The 22088-nt window shown below is 39.5% G+C and overlaps 1 protein-coding gene across 1 annotated transcript in view; it reads right to left on the reverse strand.

Annotated features, from left to right (window-relative positions):
* Sol1 overlaps positions 1-21606 on the reverse strand; it is a 1662073-nt gene extending 1640467 nt beyond the window's left edge. Inside the window, exon 1 of the mRNA XM_071582627.1 lies at positions 21362-21606. The gene's annotated coding sequence lies outside the window, so the exon portion shown is untranslated. The remainder of the gene's footprint in view (positions 1-21361) is intronic.
* Between the last annotated feature and the right edge of the window lie 482 nt (positions 21607-22088).

Here is a 22088-nt window from a genome sequence, read left to right on the forward strand (position 1 = left end):
GTGCGGATCGCCATAGCAACTACACTAAAATCTAATGAATCCTTACAAGAAAAATGATCAAAAATCTTTTCGCATTTCATAAAAAAAAGAAAATTATAAAACCTGGCATACAAAGGGTGAAATGAAGACGCATTCTTCGATATCATAAACGTAACCTCCATGGAGATAGGATACGAATCCACTTAAATTGAGGGACTGGCTACTCAAACATTATCACCACCAACTGTTTAGATCATTCGCAAAACAAAATTAGGTGGACGGAAGGCACACCCAGGCCATAAAATGGGTCAAAGCAACGCTGTTGCTTCCCGCCTGGTATCGGATTCCCAGAAGTATTATTTAGTGTAGATATTTTTCGAACCACTTTCCTCTCGTCTGAAACAAATCTTTCATGATCTGAAAACATAAATAAATACGAATAAATAGGAAGTGGATTCAAAAATACCCAGAAAGAAGTCAGCTCGCACATCTCAATTACGAAAAAGATAAGGTTTCGTATTCAGTATGTACGAACGGACAGGGAAGAACCGAGTAGGATCAGGCCATGCCAATTATCTAATCCAGCTCGTTATGTAATATCATTATATAATCGTAATATCTTTATGTTGAAAGGGGCACTTTGATAACAGAAGTTTATTGTTCCGAATCCAAAATAAGCATTAGAAGTCACTGCATTAGAAAGTTGTTAGAGGGTCATAAGGGAGAGTTTCATCTATTTCTATGCAAAGAGAAAAAATGGGAAAGAAGAAAAAAGGAGAGCATATTAACAGGAGGAGGAAAAAGGGGTTAGAAGAATATGGGGGAGCACCTAGATTAAAATAAAATTCTGCTACTACAAACATCATGAGAAAAGTAGACGAAAACCACTGTGGCCCTTTTTAACTTTACCACATTTGAAAGACCAAATGAGGACAAGAAAATTGTAATACTTATTAATCATGCACGCTCGAATACCAACGAACGAAGAAGTTAAGCCGTAATCACAGCCACATTCTATAATTTCTCAGAAGAGCCTATTTCAAATCTGACACAAGATCTTGTCGAAAAATAAAAATTGCACTTTCAGTTACGAGATAAAATGCGTATAACAGAGAAAAACTGCTCTCGAATAATTTTCCCAGAGCTATAGCGCTTCCCTTACAGCGCGGAAAACTAAAGCCACCGACTTCAATTCTTGCTTGCTATGCATTAATTACGCTATAATATTTAATAATATAGCACTACAATTATAATAAAATATAATAATATACAATGTCAAAAACTCAATTATAAAATATAATTCTTTAAAAGTATAATTCTGTTACAGCTTCATATTTATAGAAAGAATAATTCTCGCGCAAAAGAATTAAATTCGATTGATGGTTTGGTCATAAATGAAATATGAACATTTCTAACCAATTGGAGCAAAAATATTACGGAAAAATAATTACGGAGATTAATAGGCAGTGTCGACGAACACTCAAAATATAGACACGCTCGAAAAGACACAAACCATTACGAAATATTTCGGCGGCAAATTTCCGGCATCGTCAGCGTGAGAGTCTTGCATTGGACTGGAAGGAAAGAAAGGGACTGAAGTGGGGTGAGGTGGTCCCATAATATGGGTTTAACTTTTTGTGCTCCTGGGAAATATACTGTGGAGAGGTTGGGGGTATCATGTTGGAAATTTTCAGGCGGGAGATATACTGAGCAGAAAATGGGAGAATTTTATTTTTGATGAGAATGTCTGGGCACCGAGGTAGAAAGTTATGGTGGAGGTGGAGGAAGTGAGGAGAGTTTAATGGCTATAGCTCAGACCGGAAGATTCGAAGGCCGAGATTTGTGTCATTTCGCGATATCTCACTTGGATGTTAGTTGCATATGCAGGAAGGTCTTCTGACACGGAAACAGAAACACATTGGTCAAAAGGCAGGTTTTGAGATGAGCGAGAGTAGGAAAAGGAGTAGAATTGGACGAGGCGCTGGGATTATTAATGCGGAGGGAAAGGGAAGTTACGTATTCGCCGACAGAGAAGAAGTACATGTGGAAATTAAGAATATACCTACCCCATGTATTTCAAACGGTAATTGGCGAATAAGCGTAGGTAATCCCCAGTAGAGCGCGGGTGAGGCGGATGGAGGAAATTGAATAGGAATGAATAAGTGGGCAAACAGCGCAACGACGAATTCCACGAGGTAATGGGGAAGGGAGTGATAGCGTGAAAAGTTTGACGGATTTCAGAATGTCTTTTAAGTTGGCGGAACGTTTGTAGGATAAAGACGGCCGATTGGGGAAAGGTAGAAGTGTTGTCATATTTTTTTAATTGGGTAAATAAAACGGTTTGAATATTTGATGCTCCTGGAAAAGATGTGGTGCAAAGTATCGGCGTATCATGGTTGGAAAATTTGGACGTGTGTTTATTGGGCAGAAGAGAAATTTCGTTTTGAAGAGTTTCTTGATACCGACATCTTTGAAGAGAAGAGAGCACATTTTTTAGGTGTTTGTTCAAGGTGAAAGTGTAGTGCCGGTGTATGAACTCGACTTGAGAGGGAACCACGGATTGAGCGGTTAGTGTGAAGGAGACTGTAACTTTTGAGAGGCAGATACTTCTATATTTAGACGGCCTTGTTCAAACAATTTCGCGAATTTCCGTTATGAAACAGGATACCTACCTTGAGGAAAGTAATGGCAAAATCGCAGAATGACGAGGTGAATTTGACAGAGGAATAATCATTTTAACTATACATAAGGACATCAAGGAAATATGTGACGTTGGTCCGAAGTAGAAACGTATCATCCATGCAGCGAGCTAATTGGCCCACGAAGAGACAGCCATGAACCTGTGCCATTCTGGTTAGAAAGGACGTAACTTTTAATTTCACGGTTCATTGCTGAAATTCCGATATTATTTATACAAATTATTAAAATGCAAAAATTTCAAAGCATAAAAAACCATTAGCATTTACCGGGATCCCGGTCAAAAATCGTCACTGTGACGTCAAACAATTATGAGTGACAAATATTCGCCTAAACGTCCTTTGATCAACGAATTCCTGTAAAAATACCGCTTTTGGTTCCTGTAATTTGTCGATTGTTTGAATGCTGACTTATGCGATAACCAAGGATCAGAATTAGAGAAAGAATACGAAAGGAAGATGAAATACGAGATATTTTCAATAGTGAGTCTTATTTTTCATCCTCACAAATTGTAAAAGCGCTTATTTTTGTATTCTAATTTTATCGATATTTTTATTTGTACATAGTATAATGCCCATTGCCGCTGATATTTATAACATATTCCCATTTAAATACTCCACTAGTGCCGTAGAAATTTCAAACATATTCCCAAGCAAATACTTTAATTAATGCAAATGAAAATTCTACGTAAACGATTGAGGTAGCTCCGTCGCTGCCGTAGTCAATGCGTTGTGACTTCCGTTGCTCATGAAGATGTCAATGATGCCATGGACTAAGGATCCGAGGAGATTCTTTATTCTTGCGGGGAATTAAAATCTAAAGCGATGTGAATAAGAGGTGTCGAGGTGGTTGAAATGACGCTCGCAATGTGCAGACTGTCTCGAGGACTGATCGTGAAACTCTGGTTTTAAGATCCCTGGAAAACAGAAATTTAAGGTTACGTCATTTCTGCTATTACATCAGCGTGGTCTTCGTTGACCTTCATCCGGAAATCGAATGGTGTAGGGACTTTCTGAGCCGGTCTGGCGTCCATCACACTTCTGAGATCGTCATTTGTGTAACGGATTAGACCACAGTAGGGTGATTTTAGGCTAATGTGCCGACCAGCGAGTAGGACAAACAGGGTATCTCTTCATTCCCCATTGCGTAAGAATTTAGCTTTAAATAAAATGAGTTTCAGTGCTTGTAAGGTATAGAAAAGGCAATCGAAAAAGAATCTCAATGCAACCGACAGAAAAATATAAAAGAATGAGAAAATAGTAAGAAAACGTTCCGTACAAACATTAAAACAAGCTAGATGTAGATGAATGCATACATTTATGAATTAGAAGTCAACTGTCTAACTTTAAATTATAATGAATCTGAACATCATCTCCTTGTCAAAAGCAGTAGGTAAGCAGCAGCCATTTTTTTAACGTCATTTTCGGTTTACAGAATAAGAGAGTAATCAGAATCAGGGGAAGCGTATTATTTGCAGTTATGAAGACGTGCAGCGGCTGAGTACGAATGATTTCAGATTACTGTTCCAAAAGTGATTATCATTCAATGAAAAGTTTTAGAGTCACAATAATAAACGCCTTTTTCAGACCAGCAGCCGCAAGCGTTATTTCATAATTAGAATGATACAAGTAGGTTTAAATGCTTCGCATCCCAAACCTTTGGACAAGATCTAGAAACCATTGTAACTTCAATGCCTTCTTAGTTCATTTGGGCACACATACCTGTGCATTTAAACCGGGAGTAAGAGAAAAGATAACTGCGAGTCTCTTTTACATTATTTCTCGTCAAACTTCATACTTCAACTTGTTACTTTATCACCCAGGAGCAAAAAATATCGTTGGCTTATTAGCAAGGAACGTACCCAAAACACTTTAAATACAGAAACTCATAAAGGAATTACCGAACACTTAAATTAACGTTTCATTTTCTCTAAGTTCTATTTGCCACCATCAGCGCCTAGGAAAAAATTAGTTCTAATGAATTGCAAGCACTTTGACTGACCTCGGGTGTTTTGTTGTCAAAACCCTTCCCGCATGACCACATTAGAATTCCATTAAATAATTTACTGCTCTTTACAGTATTGCTTGCCCTGTTTTGACTGTTTTTATGTTTCCCATTCCATACCTCGTCTCTCTGTTAGGGGACCCTCCCGCTCCTGCAGCGTTGGGTCACATTCCTTACCGGTGTCCTTGGGGGAGGAGACCGTTGCATGCCCATGTGGTAATAATTCTGTTTCTTACACGTAAAATTCAAGCTTGTACGTTATTGGATAAATTTTTTATTGCATCCTAAGGTGCAATTGTTTGTCAGTTGATAGTCTGTGTATTTGTATGGGTGTAAGTTGAAAGGCTTTTTGCATGAATGTATACACCACTGTAGGTGTATACAGTCATGCAAATTTCCCATGGATGTGTTGATGATGCATGTGGTTTAGTTCCCTTTTACAGGTGGTGGCCTAACACCCCCCGCCACGTAATCCCCCGCAAGCCGCCGCCAGGGCAGCTTGCTGGGTGTTATGTAGATGAAAGTTCAGTCAAAACGACGAAGCCGACAAATATTTTTTAAAAGATATATAATGGCTTAGTAAAAGGTAGTATCACTTCCATCACACAACGAGCTTATCAGTCAATCTTTTAATTGCAAGTCATTATATGAAGAATAACACGGAGTATGAACGGCTCAACGTGAAAGTTGAGATGAAAAACGCAGTTCAGCGATAAATTGAATAAGTCCATTCTTGCATCTAAGATTCACAGGACCAATCCCAAAAATAAATCATATCGAAAAGCGTTTGGTGAAATCAAACTAAATAAATTTGTGGAAAATGTAAACGATAATCCGAAATAATTTTTGTTATGACCGAGATATTCATCATTTATTCAGCGAAATAAATTACGGGTTAAATAACGCCAAATGATAGAGGCAAAAATGTTAGCAGCAGTTCATACACGGTGAAATCATTAAATTCCCTTTTTTCAAATTGTTTGAACGAGGTGTTTATACAGCGTCTCCTACAGCATAGCAAATATTTTTCTTCTAGGCGATGCCCGAAAGTGAAATTTCACCTGGTGGACTATAGGGTCTACTAAAAAGTATTAACCCACATGCATCCTCCGGTCACAGCAAAGTACCAGCTTGATTATGTAGGAAAATAGCTGTTTATATGGCTATTTCAGACCATACTTATGTAATACTAATGTGTAACGTCCGAAATATAAAACAGGTAAGTCATGTGACCACATGGAACGTAGGAGCATTAACCGGAACGGCTAGAAAGGAGCTTCAGTAGGATGCACAGAAAATCATGTGTTAAAAAATACTGGGTACTATAGAAAAAAATGAGAACACATCAGACTAGGTATATTGAAATCCCAAAAAAAAGCATAGGAAGCGGCCAAGGAAACCATGCGTTACGGATGAGATGATTAGAAACACGAGGTCTATCCAATAAATACGCGAACTGGTGCGATCTGGCGGCCCTGACGCGGACTATAGCCCCACCCATTAGCGGCGCTAGTTGCCTGAGACCCATTGAGCCGTCTGTGCTTGGCAGATCGTCGAGCTCTGTGTATGGTGCTAGTCATGTTAGTTTATGTTGTCCTTGTTTTTACTGCTTGTGGAAAATAGAAATTGACAAAATCACGTAGGAATATATCAGCATCAAGTTTTTGGTGAAGTGCGGCAATAATTATCCAGAAAATACTGAAATGTTGACAGCTGTTTACGGTGATAATGCTCTGAGGAAAACATCGTTTTCAGAGTGGATTAAATCGTACCAAAAAATGAAGAAAAAACCGATCGAAAATCAAAGTCATGCTCCTAGTTTTCTTTGTTGTCGAAGGTGTTGTTCATCATGAATTTCTGCCTGAAGGACAAAAAGTAAATGCTGAGTTTTGCCTTACAGTTCTCAAGCGTTGGAGAGATCGCGTGCGTCGTGTGCGACCGAATTTGACCGAAGGCGATGAATGGATCCTTCACCATGACGATGCACCTGCACCTTCAGCATTGATTGTTCGCCAGTTTCTCGCAAAAAATTCAATCACCATCCTTGATCATCCTCCTTATTCGTCAGATTTTGCCCCCTGCGACTTTTTCCTATTGTCAAAACGCAAAAATTTTATGAGGGGACATCACTGGGAAGAAGTGGACACAATCAAGCAAGAAACGATGAGAAAAATAAAAAGCCTACCTGCCGAGGACTTCCAAGGGTGCTTTAAACAGTGGAAAAGAAGATGGAATAAGTGCATAGCAGCGCATGGAGAGTACTTTGAAGAGGACAAAATCAATGTAGACTAAATTTTGCAAATATAAATTTTTTATGGCTTCATTTCGCGTATTCATTGGACAGACCTCAATTGGGAAAATAAATGAAAGAATGTACCCACAGCGTTAGACAGAAGGAAGTATGAGGAATTGAATAATAAAATGGGACGGGAAACTAACGACGCGAAAGAAGCGTGGTGGAAATGACATCGCGAGGAGTTGGAAAGATTGTAACGAAAGACTTAAGTTGTTACGCTATATAGGAAGATGAAAGTACATAGAAAGAATAAGAATTGAAAATACGTGCAAACAATCAAATACAATTCAGGAAAATATCAATGGAGCCAGGGGAGATTTAAAGGGGATGGAAGGAATATATAGAGAAACTATACGGTAAAGATATTAGGTGAGCAAGTGAGTAAACATACTAAGTCAAATATAATAGAGATGAGATTAGCTTAGTTCCTGTCTTACTCGACGGTGATATAGAAGGGGCATTAAGGAAATCTAAATCAAAGAAGGTCGTGGAAGCAGAAAACATTCTTACGGAACTACGAAAGGTTCAGAAAAATGTTGTAAAAAGGGTTTTCATGGACTAAATAATACTTGTAGAGGAGAAATTCGACCGAAATATTTCATCAGATCAGTGTTAGTTCCTTTTCCAATAAAGGGAAAGGCAACCACATGTGGGGACTACAGAATCATAAATCATATTTCACACCCAGCTTAAGCCGTCCTCAGAATCACCAATAAGAGGCTTGAGGACAGAGCAAAAAATTACTTGGGGGACGGCACGCGTGATGCCATAGCAATAATGAGATCAATTATAGAACATGTGGAACAATACAATCGGGATATTTGGTTGTTCCGTAGATTTCAAAAAGGTGTTTCTTAAGAGTGAAGTGGGCAGAATTAATGATTGAGATGCAGAAAATAAGAGTATATTGGAAGGATACGATACTTTCGCAGCCTTTAAATAGCCCAGGCGACTCAGGTTGGAATGGAGGATGAATAGTCCGTATGGGAAAAGTAAGGAAGAAGGGTAAGACAGGGGCGTCCATTGTCACCAGCGTTATTTAAAATATATGTGAAGGAAACGGTTAAAAAGTAATGGGACCAACTGGAGATAGGAATAAAAATCGGCAGACAAACAAAACAACAACGGTTTGGTTTGCATATTATGAGATTTTAATTTGCCAGTCATCCAAGGGGTTGCAAGTATTACTGAGCGCATTGTAAATTCTGTACAATAGGCATGGAAAGTGAATGAATGTAAACAAAACAGAGAGTATGCGGTTATCTAGAAAGACAATGGCTAAGTTAAATGTGAAAATAGATCATAAAGTAAGTAGTTGGAGCAGTATACCTTATTTCGGAATCGTTGATGTCCACCTAGTGAACCGAAATATCGTTATGGATTTCTTAAAGTTCTATATTGGCTGTAGGATTAAAAAATCACTGCCGCTAGTTCACCACCTCTTCGTTTTACATTTAAGATGCTCCTAATGGACCGCAATGAGAGGAAAGTAGCTTGTGTAACATCTATATTTGAAATTGGCGAAAAGGAAGAACCGAATAATTATAGATTCGTATCCTACGTATTTATAGCGTGTAAGGTTACGAAATATTTGATAGGTCAATATTGAGGTATCTCCCTTGCCAGGATTTATTGATGAGGAATCAGTAAGGTTTCACCATTGGTAGGTCATACAAGACAGTTTACACTTTTTGTTGATTATTTTTTCGCTTCAAGAGAAAATATTTTCTTCAGATTTTCTAGACTTAAAAAATACGTTCCACCCCGTGTCTCAGAGCAAGCTACCAACAAAACTATAATCCTATGGAGTAGACAAAATATACTGGGCTGCATTGAAGAATTTTTTAATGATCGTGTACGAATTACAGTCATAGATGTTCCGAGCTCTAATGCCGTAGAAGTAACTTATTATGTTCCCCAGAGGAGTGCTATCGGACCTCTTTTATTTAAACGATATTAACTCCGTGGTTAGAAGTACGAGACTTTTAAGACACGCTTATTTTCCGAAGACGCATCCCAATATGGCATACAACCTAGTCTTTATCGTCACATATATGTACTCCTCCGTTTACCAACGACCACAATATCTTGCACGTTGTAGTCGAAAACGCAGTGGTCTTTGAAAAAGCTTTCAACTCTTATCTTTTTTCGACCTGTGCTCTCTTTACCTCTATTTAAACTAACGCCGCCAACCAAGCCAGGCCAGGCACAAAGGTATTCCACCCCCGGCGGCGCGCAGCTGACCTTGAGATGGATGAAAAAGAACCCAATCCTGAATAAATGATCCTCCAACAACATAATTATGTCGTGAACGTAATTATTTCCCTCTTGTATCCTCTGTTGTGACTGATCTAGATCCACAAATCACAAAACTTATTCCGTAATTTTATTCCTATTTCAAGTTTCTGTGGTAAACAATTCTTAAATTTGTACTATCAAATGGCGCGTTTGAATAATTGCAAAAAAAAGTTATTTTACGATTTATCAAATGGCGTGTTTGAATAATTGTAAAAAAAAGTTGTTTTGTGATTTTTTTCATTGTGCCTGCTTTCGGCCCAACGCAGCCCTTCAATTCCTCGATTGACTCAAAATTACCACTTCAATACCCGAACCAGGATTCGAACCTTTTGTTTTTAACCGCGACGGTAAACCCTAACGGTCTTACGATTGGCATCTGTTAGCGCACCAACTAACAGTCTTCTGCGAAGACGAATGCAAATGTATACAGATCGACAAGGGAGGCAAGAGGTACTTGTGTGATGGAGGCAAGCGGGTGAGGAAGGATGGTCGAAGACCACGGGGTTTCCTTGGGGAAAATTGGAAAATCTAACCGAGGGAAAATGGGAGGAAGGAAAGAAAAGGAATTGAGCTGCTCGGAAATTGAGTGTGTGCGGCTGCATGGCTATGGTTGGCAGGGAAGGGGGGGGCAAAATGCAATGTTCACCACACGGAGCCTCGAACGCCGCCGGGATCGAGGGAACGAGGCGGGGAGCATTTTATGCGTCCAAGATAATTTCCCGCCAACCTCCACGTAGCATTTCCTCACGAGTCTGATAGCGGCAAAGAGACAAGCGTTCTTTCCCACCATGACCGAAGCTCGATTTCGATTCCTCCTAGAAGTTTTCCATCATTGACCAGAACTCGGATGTCAAGAAAAAATTATTTCGAGGATAAAACAACTTCCGCTCAGAGGGAAATTAAGCAAATTACGGTTATATTGTCCGAATTGATTCATAAATTATCAAGCGCAATCACTATACACTCAGAGAGACGAAATGAATACATTTCGCAGTTAATTACATATCACTTAGTATTCCTTTCATCGGTGAACTCAGAAGTCAGGAATGTATCTCTTTTACACTGAACAAAATTTCTCTATGACCAGGAAAAACTTTTGGCAAAGTGTATTGCATCAACAATAAAACAGGATTGCGGTAAAATAATCCTGGATAAAAGTCCACGTCCACGGGCATAGAGTCCCGGATATTCCCTTCTGAAGGCGATTCGCAACCTGATCACGTAACCTAGTAGCATCATATACTATTACACATTTCCCATTTACGAACGATGAAATAAACCAAAAAAATAATGGTTGACCTATGAGTTTAACTTAATCTTTCAGATGTGGACGCTTGGAATGAGCTTCGGTAACTTTTTCCGGCAATAAACGCTTTTGTAAAGCTTATCTTACACTCGCATCTACTCTATGCTCTAGTCTATTTCCACCTACTTTTCTCTATGCGCAGTTGTAACACAAGAGTTAAATTTGATTCAGAACAGGTTATTACGGCTAAATTCTGCTACGGGAGAGATATTTCCCTGCAGAAACAACATTGCGTGCTGTATATGAGTTAATGAGTTACCCTGTCAAAAATAAATGGGAGCCGTATGCATTCCATTTATACACAAATGAACAAATTCCGCTATAGGAATATGAATGTTTACTGTAAAAAAATTATAATTCTACGTTTGAAAACACAGTGAAAAATATATTTCTCCTCGTTAAAAGGGTGCCAAATTGATAACCCTTTTAAACGCTCGCAATTTTTATTAAAAAATGTACGATATAAAGTTAAGATTTACGGGAGGTCCAAACTCTAGCGTTATTAACGTCATTAACATGGGATATAATGAGTGACTTTGCATAATGGAATGAAGCTGGGAATATATTCCGCATCGCTAGCCAATCGAATTTTCTCCATCATTACAGTTTTGCATTCAACCCTCCGTATCCTCTCAACACATTCTGCAATGAGAGCAACGGTTGAAGTAGATTTTGGATGGAAAAAGTCCAATCAGTCATAAAACGCTGCATTTCCTTACTTCTCTTGACAAAACGCAACCTGACTTACAGCACTACAGTAAGACAACAGGTGCCTCTTTAATTTCGCATTCTCCCTTGCTCCGAACATTCCCCGTCCAGCATACCTACCTTATTTCTAAACCATACTCGCTTACCTAACGTTCTCCCCTCTTATCACTGTCTTCAACATCCTATCGCCGATCAAAGGTCTTTGCACTCATTTTTCCTGCCTCGCTTGAATGTCTCCCAATAATCCTCTCTTCAGCCCAACCATGCCCCAAACTACATTTTTTTCCTTTCTGTCCGCTCCACCTTCTCCGACCTTCTCCGGACCCACATTTCGAGAGCCTCCAATCTGCGTGTATCGTCTTTCTTCAACTGCCCTATTCCGCGCCGTACATAATCACTCTCCAAATCAAAGTTTAAACAGACCTTTTCCTTATAACCTTACAAAATGCCCCTGTCAGAACTTCCCTCTTGATGTAAGTTTCTTTACTTAATTCAATTCTTCCTCTTGATGGCCATTTGTACAATAATCTCCCGACATAGGAAGATACTTCCACATGTTCTCGTTTACGAAATCCTATATTAATATTTAACTTAGTTTTTGGATATCTCGAAAACCGCACTACCTCTATTTTGTTTGCATAACTTCTCATCCCATGCGTATCGCATTGGCTTGCCAATTCGATCAGCAATGCTATCAACCCCTTGGTAGACTGAAAAACTAAATCTTGATCGTCCTCCAACCTAACCGAGTGTGTGAATCGTTCACCGATTTTCAATCCTATCTCCAGTTCTTACCATGACACTCTTAACTATTTCCTCCACATACACGTACGTTGAATATCATAGGTGATTATGGACACCCGTCTTATTCCTCTTCCAAGCACTGCCCATTCGGACTTGACGTACATCCACCATTTGCACCTAAGCAGTCTGCCCATGTACAGGTTGCGAATAAGTGAAGTATCCCTCCAATATACTCCCATTTCAGCAAACACATTCATTAATTCTACCCGTGTTGTTCTACGTGGGGATATCAATTTTAATTAATTATTAATCTGAAATAGCCTATATATCTGGCAAAATTTTTAATCTGCTTTTAATTGATCCTTATGTACACAATTTTGTAAATAACAGCAATTAATGGTGACCTTTTGTTTCAGGAAGCTCTAGCTTGAAGTAAACCGCATTATGGAGAAAATATAGACTTGCAGTGTGATTAAGTTCCTGTATTTGAAAGGTTACGTGCCCGGGTAATCAACGATAAAATGATGGCTGTTTACGGTAATCATAGCCCTTCATATGACATGTCTATGAGGCGCAAAAGGAGATTTAATACTGGCCACTTGTCCCTCACAGAAAATCCAAGAAGTGGAAGACCATCAATCATAGTCGATGCTACCACAGTGAAGAAAGTGGAGGACTTTGTCCTATTAGACCGAAGAGTCCAACCAAATGATCAAGAATGAGACTCATCTTAGCTGCGGCAGCGTGTGAAAAATTATTCTAGAAGAACTGCACATCTCAAAGGTGTCTGCATACTGGGCTCAGCGACAATTGACTCCTCAGAATAAAACATGGCGCGATCTGCAAACGCGACCACGGCGCGACCGGCAATCAAAGCGATGAGGCTTCGAAATTTGACCACATCCGCCCTATTCTCTCGATCACACCCCAAGTGACTTTTCCTTAATCCCAGAATGCAAAATAACATTGCGGTTTCAGAGATTTGACATCACAGTTGACGTAATTCCGGAAGTAGAACAATGATTTCGACGCAATCTGCTGAAGCCTACAATTGCGGCCTTGGAAAGGTCAAGAAACGCTAAGGGAAATGCATAACTCTGGATGGTGGCTATATAAGTAGTATCAAAAATAAAAAACACATCAAGTTCCTGCCTCGGTTATTATTAATAAAAAATAAAGTTTACAAAAACTCATCCCATCAAACGCCTCCTCGAAATCTACCAAACCAACAAATAGATCCTCATTGTATTTTATGTTCCACTCTAGAAGTGGCCTCATTATTGCTACGGCATAACGCGTTTCATCCCCTAAGTAATCAAATGCCCTACCTTCCAACCTCTTGTTCCTTGTTAGGACAACTTTAACTTCGTGCGATATATAACTTATGGTTTTGTAGTCCCGTTTTGGAGTAGGCACTAACACTGATCTGACTGAACCTTCCAGCCAAAATCCCTCTTCATATATGCTATTACTTAGTCCATATAAACTCTTCCTTCCAGTTTTTCTTCGACTTTTAATAGTCCCCTAGAGACGTTGTCTACATCTACGGGCTTATTTGGTTTCAGTTATCTCAATGCCCTTTCAATTTCACCATTACGTATGCCTCGACATAATCTATCCTAATGTACGTCATATTTCCCTTTCGGTGTCTAAGCTTGATGGCCTAATGTCTTTATCATACGTGTATTCTTCTGTATATTTCTTCTATTTCCTTAAATCTTCTCTGGTTCAATTGACATTTTTCCTAAATTTTATTTGATTATTTGCACGTATTGCCCCCTACTTACTTCCTGAAAATGCTTCCACCTTCCTGTATAGCGCACCAATGTCAGCCTTCCGTTGCAATCTTTCCTTATCCTCCCGCTGTGCCTTCACGACGCTTCTCTCACATTATTATTTCCCGCCTTATTCAATTATGCAACTCTTTCATCTTCCTTATATTTGTTTTTTTTGTTTACATCCTTTCATTTCTTTCTCTCCCCTATTTGCCTTTTTCTATATCAGTTTGCCTGAAATACATGGTTTTTCGTCATTTCCTCATAAAATGTTCATTTAATGATTAACTGTGCCCATAAATCTTGATTAATGGAATATTAAATCAGTGTCGTTTTGGCGAAGAATAATTCAACGAGTCTATCATCATCATGATAATGGATACATTTTAACTTCTCTACGACAATCACGTAGAGAAGAAATTATATCCGTCGCTGTCCGTAATGACGAAGACAAGTCCAGTTGAAGCGCGGTCAGAAACGGAAATCATTTCAGGGACATCAATGATATTTTGTGAGAGTTAAAGAGCATTAACTAATTCCAAAAATGCAGGCTATTCGAGAAATAAAAATGACAATTAATACAGTGGGGTTAGCCATTTAAGGTCATCGCGTCCTTGATGAGAGCCACTCGAAGGTATGTGCGTGTCCATTTGACTTCCAAATTTGTTCCCTTTTTATTATAATATGAATGGTACCCGCGCACACATTCCGCCAAACATCCTTCCGGGGACTGCGGGTTCAATGCCGATGTAGATGAGCTCCGGGTTGGCGGGGAGGAGAAGGGGGAGTGGTGTCGCGTGGGAGGGTGGTAGGGCGGCGTGCCAAGGGGCGCATGAGGAATGGGAGTCCTGAGAGGCTTCTCCTTCAGACTACCTCCAAGTCCCCTCTCGCTGAGCGCCGTTGGCGTCAACTTCACCCCAAAAAGGTAGGAAGGGAGGGACAATACTATAAGGAATGCCACTACAAATGGAAAAATGAACGGCTTGAGTGTTCCCGGCGGGAATAAATGAATGAAACACAAGTAGTTGCAAATGCCAGAGGACGCTCCACGGCTCCACGAATCTTCGGGCATGAGACGCACCTAAAGACAGTACAGTTAGCGAAAATATACGTCGAAATGCCCTGCATTTCACGGAGAAACTCTTAAATCATTTTTTTTATTCAGCTCCGAGTGGCCTTCGGAACCAAACGATGACGATACCCTTATGTTGTTGCTTCGAAACTAGGAAAGCAATGAACAACTTAAAATCAGATATGAACAATCTAATTCATCTTTGTAAATATTTCAACAAAAGAATGGAAGAGAGAACACCGAAGATAAACTTGAAATCGAGCAACATCGGATATATATAGTATTTACTCAAACTGATTTCAACAGAACTGAAACAAATTTTGACGTATTTATGTTCCGATGTTATAATCTATTTATGTAGACGTTCAAGGTCCTTTCCAGGTCGGAATTGATTTCGACATATATATAACAGGAAAGGACCTTGAACGTCTACACCCGGGTCGATTCTAAATAAAAAATTAGTGTGAAAGCATGAAGTTATGGTTTATCATACTAATGTTATTTTATGTTTATCGTATTCTTTGCACAACAAGATGCAGCTTTTCAAATATTGAATTTTTCACGAGTTAGAATTAATATGATAATTATGTATTTATTAAATCTTTATCACGTTGTTTTATTGTCCAATAACGTAGTGCGATCAAAGATCGTTACGGAAAATGACAATTATCATCCGATAAAACAATCTTGTCGTATTATCACACAGTGTGTTCTCCTACACCACATTATAGATGTGGACATATACATAATTCTCCGTCTCATATATTTGGTCGAGAATGTAGACATAGATATCCGCCTACGGGTCAGAATTGACTGTGATAGCATTTTAAGTTATCTACTCGCAATCACATATATTGGTGCGTTTGACACCCCACTCAGGTTCGGAGTATTTTTTACGTAGATCATAGCTTATTTTGGCCATTCGGTCTCATGAAATTATTAACCACGTCAACGTGAACAATACTTCGGTGTACCTAAATAATAAAATGCAAATGATTCAACCACGATCATTTAGTCTAACACGGAATGTCGAACCGGTTCACTTGAGTTCATATTCCAGCTAAGATTTTGCAAAATATGAGAAATTTCCCGAAACAATGACTCAGCGTTATTAATGGCTCACATTATTTGGGTTAAATGTTTAAAATGGAGGTGAGTAGGATTTTAAGGGATTTGGAGAAAAGGTGAGAGTGAAAACTCGCCTACAAATGCTCCCCCTTAACGATCCACAGTTTCATGTTCCATTCGTCGTAGGGAGTACTGCACTTGATGTGTTATCCACACGTGCTCCAAGTAGAAATAGAAATATCACATAAGAACATCTTAAAGCAGACGTGCGATCCGGGGAAGATTACGGGATAAAAAATTACCTCTGCCTTTTAACAATAAATGAGCCAAGACAGAAAATGATTGAAGATTTTAATTCTTCAAACACACATATGCAACTCTGCGTTGCTCAAAATATATGTCTAAAACCAACTTGGGCCTAGAGATTAATTTTGAGTGTATGTCTGACATACGTGTAACACCAAACATCAACCCTTTCAAATATCAACTGTTTGGCCAAATACAGAGTAAAAAAATACTGAAGCACATCGTTAGACACATATAATTTTATACTATAATAGCCGATTAAATACCATACATTCTGAAATTGAGGGGTCCCCCAATGCATTCAAGATAACTCTCAATTCCAGAAACGTTTCCAAACCAAATCAATAATTATGCAAACACACACTTAGGTACCGAAGTACGTGTCGCCAAGATGAGACGAACTGCGAATCGGAGGAAAGTGGATATGAGATAGTTTCACCCCACCAATAATGTTCAGAGTTGGTTTATAAGAAACCATTGTCTTTGTAACTCCAAGCCGTCACGTTCCTTTTAAAGATAGATAGGTCTAAGTGGAGATCAAACGCCCTGGAAAATTGAACACTTTCTATTCCCCTCTCCCCACTTATCCGCTAACATTAAACTATGCTGCATATTAGTAGAAATGACAAATAGATAAATATATTGATACTGCCAATGGATGTGCTAACATTATTAATTTGCAGGCATTTGTGGATGGAATGGCAAAATTCTGGTCAACCCGGAAATTGTAGGTAACTTAAAAGAGTTTTAACTGAGCACAATGTAGACAGATCTTTCCAAACCGCGATAATGATTAATTATTAAATTTTCTTAAAAAGCATGCATTGATGTGAAACGGAAGTTCAAAATAATTGATTTTCCAACAAATTGCATAGACGATCGTGGATAAACAATTAGCCTAATTACTACGACAATAGCAATGTGGTTTACAAATTAGCAGAGGGGTTCGCTAATAATCTGGGAGTCCTGGATACAAATCCCGCTTTGCGCAGCACCACACAATCCTAGCGCTACTATTTTCGGGTGCGAGGAACATTTTGAGGTGAATGGTGGCATAGGAAAAGGTCAAGTCCCCTCACCCCGAATTAGTGATTTTAATATACCGCAACGCTTACTCAAGGAAAGCTTTATTTTCACCTATCGCACTGAACCTTCGGCTTATTCACTTTGATGTGAACATGATGGTGTTACTTCGCTTAGGTTGGGTCATATTTGGAATATGCCCCAAGTAATTGGGATCTTTGGGAGAAAGCGTGCGATTAGAGAAAATAATTATGTATATATGTATATAATTATTACATATATATATATATATATATATATATATATATATATATATATATATATATATAAGTTCAGCAAGGATCAGCCAGATTCGTCAAATACTGTTAAGGAGACGATTTTGACAGTTCTTTTTGAGGAATTAGACTTGGAGCACATTGAGGTCGGAAGAAAACAAGCGAGAATTTTAGAAAAGTTCCAAGCGGACAAGTTTAACTAAGGCACAAAGGGAATTATTAGAGCCCCACACTATTTGGGTAGGTTAGACCAAAAAGATAAGATAAGAGAGATCTCCAATATAGAAAGAGATAAATATTCGCTATTTCCTCGGATAATGAGGAATTGTAATATTTATAAATCAAATTTATTATACAAATATTAAAGATATTCATTCGAATTACAAGCGAAGACGAGATTATAAACGCTGTGTAGACATCTGGTACATCCGTAGGTAAATGTGCATACTAGTTACTAATACATATGTTTGTGCATGCGTATAAGTTAAAATGGGTTTTGTATGAATACACGAATACGTCTGTGTAGGTGTGAATTGGCATGTTTTTTGTTTTGCATGTTGTTTTATTCTGTTTTGCGGGTGGTGTCCTACCCACAGGCCGTGCGTCGGCTTGCGGGATATTGCGTTGGTGTAGATATGATGTGAAAGTCCTACGTCCAAGTCACTGAGAATGGGATAATCGAACTTTTAATTTGTACTCATGCAAATCCCGGATAAAGAATAAAAATAAAAATTTAACGCCGCATGATAGGTATCTAATAAAAAATCCTGCACAAAAACCAGAAAAAACACACGTAGCGGTCTTGCGCTAGGAAGGCCATGAGAATCATTCCAGTCGTTTTACAATTTCAAATGGATGTTAATTGCTTAGGAGATGTGGTAGTGTTCCTCCGGTTATCATCATTGTAATTTGGCTTATTTGAGTCCCTAAAATCACGACCTATATTAGTTCCATTAATTTAAAGAGAGCACACGAGTTTACGAGCTAATAAATCAACAGGCCTAAATTGGTGTAAAACAAGACTGGGGTTAGGGCAAAATGGATAATTTTTATGAACGGCTTGACTAAAACCGTGTTTCCGTGTATCATAACGCAGGAAAGTGGGGGCGATCGACGGGGAACCAGCGAGCGTGGACGGCCGGGGGAGCGACCGACTGACTCCTCTCCCAACCCGACGCGTGAAACCCAAGCCTCGACCATTGCGCTGGCGACCGGGATCACGCGAGCCCGGTCTCGCGACGCCTTACCCTCCTTCTCCGAGTGTGGAGAGGCGAGTGGGACGGGTGATGTTTGAAAGGCGGGACCTCGGGAGTGGGCGGGGGAGTAGTTCGAAGGAGAGGCGAATGGTTTTGCTCCCTTTTTTCTTTCTGACGCCGCAAAAGACAGGATGGGAGGAGACTTATTGGGATGCGCCCAAAAGTCATTACGCACTGGTAGCGCGTGTAGAATGCCTCGTCTCGCGATTTAAAATCTGTGAGCATACCATACATTCCAACCCTGTGTAGCTGAAGTTCTGTGCCTAAAGGCAGGCTTAAAGTTAAATGCCAATTTAGGGCTCTGGAATAATCTCTGAGAATTGGAAAAAGGAAAGCACCCCCGTATAAACAATTGTCATGGACGGTTTCAATTATATTTTTTCGCGCTAGATAAAATCGCCACATATTCGGGCCAATGAATCGACATATTCATTAGTCTGTGGAATAATCCGTGACATAGGTAAATGAATGAATTTAATCGAGATTCCAACATATATAGTATACCTGGTTTTTTTCTTTCTAAAGAATATTTCAACAATTACCCAAGGAGTGGGAGCATAACCTAGGATGTTTTGGAAATAACCATGATTTAACCGTATTGTAGTTCAGGTAACTACTAACTCAAGCTTACTTCCTCCGAGTCCGCAGATAAATGTTAAAGAGAAAAATGAAAACTGTTTCAACATTCCCACCGGGGCAGAACTACATCATACATTCAGGGCCAATTACATACAGATTTCGCAATAATTCTTCCGTGATAACCCGATATCTGGTGAAAGCGAATACTTTCTTCCCCGTAAACGAAAATGCCGTGACATCATCATTTAAAATGAACGGGGTTGGAAATAATTGACGGATATTGGCACACCGAAAACAACACCTCGTGATAGCTATTCGTGGGTAATGAACATCTGTCTATAAATTAAAGGGAGAGGTACGTGCGAAACTTTCAAGTGAGTTGATAGAATAATTGTGAGTGAATTTAACTTCAAGAAAGACGAGAGTAATACATTTTGACGATGTTCGCGTGGCTTTCTATTCATCCATAGTACTTCATGCGATGTTTGCGACCCTGCTGCCTCCCGCTCATACCCATCCGTACACCACCTTAATCCTCATCGAAACCTGTGTCAGACAGTGTACAAATAAATAAATGCTGCTAGTTTTCACAGCAGGTTTTACTTTTTAAGCTGAAATGTGGTAATTTATAAAGAGAATAAATTAATTCTCCAAACCATCAGTTTTAACTTCATATCTATGTAACCAGAATCTTTCCGAAGTGGCAAAATTATCTCGGTTAACAGAAGGAACCATTGTCTCCAACAATTTAATATTAAGAAAATTTAACAGCCCATCGTTTACAAATAAATTCCTTAGTGCTGGATATAACTAAATTGGTATTAGTTCTTACATATGTAACGTCTCTAATTAAAGGTACGGGTTTCACTTCATATATTCACCGCATTATTGCTGTAACACACCAAGTAAAATACAAAAAGGGGTCCGTAAAGGATTAGATATTTCTCTATTGAAAAACGTCTTAAGATGTTTACATATGTTATGCTTAATTATATCTTATAAGCACACAAAATATGTGAAAACAGAAAAAATTATTAGTAGTAATGTAATCACAAAAAGCGACCTAATGCATCACAATGTTTTCAAACTACCTACACGTTTTACGCATTTTGGAAAACATGAAATTGAAAACATCAAGAGCAAATAATACATGAGCTAAGCATTTTATAAGCACATTAAGAAAGTAAATTTGAAAACCAATAATTTGCTATACACTGTATTTTACGCGAGGTGGCGGGAATAACAAGCAGAAATAAATTACATTTGAGCATCTTTCTCATAAACATTTTCTCTGGGCGAAATATTGCAATAAACTAGTCTGATTGGCAAACCATTCACGTGGATTCTAAATTCATAAGGTAACTTAATAGATGGGGAACTGAAACATACTGGATTCCACACTTCATCATCAGACAAAATAATGGAGTGGTCCCAACGATCGGTAAAATTAAGGACTTTTTTCAAGAACTCAACATGTACTAAGTATTCTAAGAAAATAGTTTGCGCATAGTTTTACTGAATGCTAATTAATAAGTTATGAAGTTGTTCAACTAAACATTTAACGGTACAGTATTTGGACTACAAGGTTTATAAAGGCAAGTAAAATCAATGGTAACATAAGCACATACAAAACTTTTCACTATTCCAAATGACAGAATTGCAAGGACGTAATTAATTTAATGATATACTCATCAAAATAATGGCCACTGTTTACCAGAATTACAGAAAAGAAATATTCAATTATCCTATACATTTGCTTGTCCTAATAACACACACGTGGGTGAGAAACCTCATCTGTCAACCTCAAAGTTCCAAAAAGCTAATGACCAACAAGAGGCGTGCTCATTCAAAGAGTCAAATGGCGCGATCAACGCAACGACATGCGGCCGACACATAAAAAAAATTTCCTCTTCTTCGTTGCTGACCCACGCCGAATTAAGAGCATTCGATGAGGCAAAAAGGGAGAACTACTTACATGAAATTCCAAGAGAAAGCAGCCGATCCTGCCGATTGCCCGTCCTCTCTTCTCCCTCAGGTTATTAAAGCCCCAACACTTTTTAACACACACAAATGGGCCTTTAAGCCCCACTAAATACACACGCACAAAGAAAAAAACCGAATGCACGCCACCATCCACATTCACTTGTCACACAAAACAACACGCCGCGACCCGAACGAAGGGAGCCCTGCGCGCACGCGACACTCTCCACGGACCACCCAACCGTCTCGGAGTAAGCCACACGGCCATGTGCCTCCCTCCTGCTGCTGCCCCACGGACGTCGCCCCGAAACCTCAACCCCCTCCTGCCCCCGCCACCTCCCGTCCGCCCCTCTTCAGTCCGTGCCGCCGCCCTCCCCCGGTCAGCCAATGAGCGATCGGAACGCCGCCACGAGGGAAACGGCCCGTGCACCCCGACACGACGCTCCCTTCCGAGGGATGAGCGAAGTGAGCAGCGCGGAAGACCGAGAAGCGCCTCATCGGCGGAGTGGAGAAGGTCGGTGGCTCGACGCCGAGGGCGGCAAAACAAAACTTCGAATGAGCGGGTCACGGAGGAGAAAGGATGCGCGCGGGCAGCCGGGAGGCTAGCTTGACGTCTCCGGAGTAGGGGAAGCCCCACCGTTTGGTGCGATGAGGGCCCTCGATGACTGCGTTCATCCCCACCCCTTCTTATTGCTCCTCCATTGTTCACTAGCGAGGAAAAA

The sequence above is a fragment of the Hetaerina americana genome, unplaced genomic scaffold (assembly GCF_022747635.1).
Source record: "Hetaerina americana unplaced genomic scaffold, ioHetAmer1.1.p SCAF_12, whole genome shotgun sequence".
Lineage (NCBI taxonomy): Eukaryota > Metazoa > Arthropoda > Insecta > Odonata > Calopterygidae > Hetaerina > Hetaerina americana.